This window comes from Mus musculus, chromosome X (genome assembly GCF_000001635.26).
Source record: "Mus musculus strain C57BL/6J chromosome X, GRCm38.p6 C57BL/6J".
NCBI lineage: Eukaryota > Metazoa > Chordata > Mammalia > Rodentia > Muridae > Mus > Mus musculus.
In genome coordinates this window covers 13,343,157-13,347,983 of record NC_000086.7, presented here as the reverse complement: position 1 = coordinate 13,347,983, position 4,827 = coordinate 13,343,157, and the positions used below count along the sequence as shown (strand labels likewise).

General features: G+C 49.1%; 1 long non-coding RNA gene across 5 annotated transcripts; it reads left to right on the top strand.

The window, feature by feature from the left end:
- The first annotated feature begins 279 nt into the window (after window positions 1-279).
- On the top strand, window positions 280-4,438 carry Gm34661. Of its 5 annotated transcripts, none has more exons than XR_386903.3 (3): window positions 280-599; window positions 4,014-4,164; window positions 4,311-4,438. It is a non-coding gene; the product is annotated as a predicted gene, 34661 (long non-coding RNA). The 5 variants fall into 5 exon arrangements; XR_001782871.2 differs by having other exon boundaries at window positions 280-610; XR_003953048.1 differs by lacking the exon at window positions 280-599 and adding an exon at window positions 1,446-2,689.
- Window positions 4,439-4,827: the final 389 nt, after the last annotated feature.

The window sequence follows — 4,827 nt, the reverse complement described above, 5'->3', positions numbered from 1 at the left end:
TTCTTAAAAGAATCTCCAAACTGCATTGCAAAGCACCTACAGCCATTGACACTCTCTCCATCGATCAGAGTCGGGTCCTTGGCAAATGGTTTTTTCCCATGAGCCACAACTAAGTTTAGGCATCCCTATGCTGAGGTCAGAAGCTCTATTAGCCTGATCATTCAACGACTGAGACTGCTCAGAAGTGCTGCGTGGCCTCGGATTGGATCGTTTTTTTCTCCCAAGAGCCCCAGGGTGGGGATGGAAAGAATGGTGTGTTTAGAGGCATTAGCAATGCAAAGGGATTAACTACTCCGCACCAGACAGTCCAGTGCTAAAACCTAAAAGCCCAAGTGATGAGAGATATACTTCGGAGGAAGTAGCTAGGGGAGGGGGAGGGCCCAAAACCAAGCCCAATCCTGACTCAGTCTTTGAGCTGCGAATCTATGGCTGCGATTGCATCATGGAGCCTCCGCAGCACTGCCCTGATGCGGCGGGGAGTTGAGAGGTGGGGGCGAACTAAGGCTGGCATCTGTTCCCCATCTCTGCCCCCGGAAGGATACTGCGTGGTTACTCAAAGCTAGATGACAGCACCTGCCGCGAGGCCCCGCACCTCCTTGGTATTATTATGGTATTAGCTCTGCCTTATCCGGGGGCGGGCAGAGTAATGAGATGCAATGCTGCAATTGCAGCCCTGATCCAGCAGTTTTGATTCTTCCCTACAGCTACAAGCAATGGCTTCCATCACTGCTCCCCCCGCCCCCAGCTGGAAGGCAGTAAAGTAAACAGGAAGTGGCCGTTTCTCCAAGGGGGCTGTATGGGACTTCAGCTGTGGGGGTTTCTTATCTGAGCTGGGAACCATTCAGATTGGGGCGTGGCTCTGCGCAGTCACTGCTTGGCGCTCTTGCGCGCTTGCTCTCTCTCGTTCCCCCTCCCATCTCTTCCCCTCCCCCCTCCCTATCTCTCTTTCCTTCTCCCATTGCCTTCTCCCCTCCTCCTCTCTCCCCCAGTAGCTTTCTATTAAGGGTGATTACTTTACTATGCCTCGGGGATTTGTGTTGAGAGTTAGAATTTAGGTTGAAGCCCGGCATCCTGGTTGCAAACTAACATTAAGCCTTCGGTGTGATTGGAAGTTGTTAAACAAGCACAGGCACCGGTAGCCAGAGTTGGGGGGGAGGGGCATCTCTTTGTTCCGTTGGTCTTACTTCTTTGTTTTGTTTTGTGTAACATTGTCTTGTTCAAGACAAGGTCTCATCCTGCTGCAGTGATAACTATCAGTAATTCTCCTTGTTGTGTTTTATACAAATAAAGAGAAAAGGAATATGTCTGGTGAATGTGCAGTCAGGTATGGGGGGAGGGGGTGCCTCTGCGGGCCCATGCTGAGGCATCCCTTCCCCCTAAGGGACCAGCCACACTAACGACAGTATAGTATAGAATAGAGTATATTCAGGGCATGGGGAGGCGAGTTGAGAGGGTAGTAGAGACAGAGAAGGGCAGAGAGAGTAGAGGAGTAGAGTAGAGGTCGGCCATGAGCACGTGGACGGGGGTATGGAGTAAGAGCAAGAAGGCGAGAGGGAGGGGGTGAGAGAGAGGGAGGGAGAGAGAGAGAAGGGGGACAAGCATCCCCTTTTATAGTGAGTCTGGCACACCTGGCTATTGTCGGGTAACTGTCGGGCGGAACCTAGATAAAATGCTACAGACACTTCTGCGACGAGGGATTTGTTTTATAGCGGTGATGTGATGGGGACTGGACCGAGGGTCTTGGGTGTAAGAACGGAATAGTGGAATTGAGCAGCTGCTCACATTGCCTGCAGCAGCCCTCCCCCATGCAATCACAGACAAGCACTCCACTGAGATAGTGTCTGCAAACCTCTAGCTCACAGACTTCCAGGTGCCAGCGTTTCTAACCTGGGCAAGTGAGCTTACATCAAAGGCCCGGTTGGTGGCTATACATGCTGTTACGCCCCCCCCCCCGCGCGCCCGCCCCCTCACTGCCTTCTCCCTGGGAATGAGAGCCTGGCCTGCCTCTCCACCTAAGAGGCACACAGGTCCACTTCTGCCACATAGGCCCCTGATTCTTCTCCTCCAAATCCTTGCCGTTCCTGTTTTCTGTCCGTGGCGTTAATAACTCTTCTAATAAATACATCCCTTACTCGCAGCAGCCTGTCTCTGTATCACTTTGAGCCCCACATCCGAATATTTTTGGTGGGTATGATGTCAAGCTCTCCACTACTAAGCTACACCCCAATTTTCGTTTTCAGTGTGTTCTATTTTAATTTTTATTGTATTTATTCATTGATTCGGTGTCCTGCGCACGCGTATACGTGCGCGCGTGTTCATGCCTGTGGAGGTCAAAAAATAAATGGCAGGGAGATGGTTCTTTCCCTCCACCATGTGGACGGGTCCTAAGATGGAACTCAGTTCCCTAAGCTTAGCATCTGGAGAGCACTTTTACCGGCTAGATTCAGCTGGCCCCGAGTTTTTTGGATTTTGGTTTTAAACAGAATGAAACTTCACTGTTTTGAGCTCCACTGTCTTTGACCTGTAAAACTGCAGTTTATTTCTGTGCCCTGCCCCCCACCCCCCAACCCCGTTCCTTTGGGAATAAATCAGAATGCCACTGTGGTCTTTTCTTTGTCCCTGGGCTCATCACCAGATTGAGTAAAGCTGCCTAGTGTGCCTGCCTCCTTGTCAGACAAACAGCAGAAGGGTGAGCACTAACTTCACGCACCGGAGTATGCATTTGGTTTTTTTCTGTGAAGAACAGCAGATTCACTGTTCCCGCCGGACAGCCACTACAGGCTCCTGGGTCAAAGGCCTCCCTCCCTAGCTTCCTGGAATTGTGGTAGGTGGGCAGATGGTGTTTCTTCATCTGTGGTTCTGGAATTGAAGCTTTTTTTTTTTTTTTTTAAGCTAATGGCTTAATGGCTTCCTCATGGGCTTCCACCCAAATCCTTGCTAAATTTTGCTCGGCCTTTCTGTCTTTTTCTTGAGTGTCTCTCGGGCAGCTCTCTCAGTTGTGAATAAATAAGGTTCACCTCTGCCCTTTGCTTTCCCCAGAGCCAGATGAATCACCGGGCTTCTCCACTTCCCTCTCTCAGAAGCCAGTGAGAGTGGCTGGAGGGGCTCTGCTCCAGGAAAGCTCCAGCCAGCCCCTCGGCTTCCCAGAACAAAGAAATTCCAGAGCCAGTGGGGAGAGGGGAGCTTTGTTCTCAGCAGGAAGAAACCAAAGAACTTCCTGAGGGGGGCTAAAATTGCCTGTGTTCTGAGGAACTGTGAAAAAAGACTTCAGCTTCTCGTTACTTTTAGATTGAGAGAGAGCCTGAGCTCTTTACAGCCCTGAGCTAGCCAGGTTCAGCACCTGTCCTCTATAAGCCAACTTAACCAACAAGTAGTAGTGAAACACACAAAAGGATTTAGTTAGTGGGACCACATTGCTAAGAACAGTGATCCAGTAACAACTCCCAAGCCCATTTTCAGGGTCCTAACTTGAGGGTTAGAGTCTTTTATTCCCAATTCCATATACATATATGATGCACTTTGATATCTCACACAAACACACCTCCCACTTCCTCCACTAAACCCATTTCTTTTCCAGAACTCCGCCTCCTATTTTCATGACTTTTGTTTGTTTGTTTCAGGCCACTGCATTTAATTAGAGTCGCCCACCTGAGTGTGTGTGTGTGTGTGTGTGTGTGTGTGTGTGTGTGTGCAGGCGCACACTCCAGCATCTCCAGAAGACAAGCTGCCACTCTACCTGGCACCAAAGTCCCAGCTTTTTCCTTCACCCAGCATGAGACTCCTGGGGAAGTTTCCATGTCTTGGGCTCCATTGTCTCAACAGTCTAATTGGCAAAGGGAAGAAAGCAGGTGTTGTTTCTTTTGAGGCAGGGGTTCACTGTATAGACCTGGCTGGCCTGTAACTCTCTTTGTAGACCAGGCTGACCTCAAACTCACAGAACTCCCACCTCTGCCTCCCAGCTGCTAAGATTAAAGGCTTGAGCTACCACCTTTAACTCTGACTCTGCTTTTTAGAATATCTTTATGCAGATCAGGATTGTTATAACCTCTGTGGATTCACTGGGTCCAGCCACACGTCACCCCCCACCCCCAGTCCATTCCCTGAAGATGGAGCTTGTTTGAGGAAAGAATTTGAACCAGAGGGAAAACTCCAGTAAAGTTCAAGGTATGTTGTGAATTTGCTCTGGGCTTGCTTAGGAGCCATCCAGGCCTCCGGCCTCCATTGGGAGCCTCAAAAATTGACCTCAAAAAGTGTAACATCACAAACCTTCCTGAAGCTCAGGCCTAACTATGCTCCTTCCTTCCCAGCAGAATAGCCTTTGCCACCCAGGTACCCCATCTGTTGGAAAACCCCACCCCTAGCTCACAGAACAGCAATGGCTTGTGCTGTAAGATCAAGAATTGTCAAATGGACCTCATAAAATTGCAAAGCTTCTGTAAGGCCAAATACACTGTCACTAAGACAAAAAGGCCACCAACAGATTGGGAAAGGATTTTTACCAATCCTAAATCTGATAGGGGACTAATATCCAAATATACAAGAGCTCAAAAAGCTGGACTCCAAAAATTTAAATAACCCCTTTTAAAAATGGGGTACAGAGCTAAACAAAGAATTCTCAACTGAGGAATACTGAATAGCTGAGAAGCACGTGAAAAATTGTTCAGCATCCTTAATCATCAGGGAAATGCAAATCAAAACAACCCTGAGATTCCACCTCACACCAGTCAGAATGGCTAAGATCAAAAACTCAGGTGACAGCAGATGCTGGCGTGGATGTGGAGAAAGAGGAACACTCTTCCATTGCTGGTGGGATTGCAAGCTTGTACA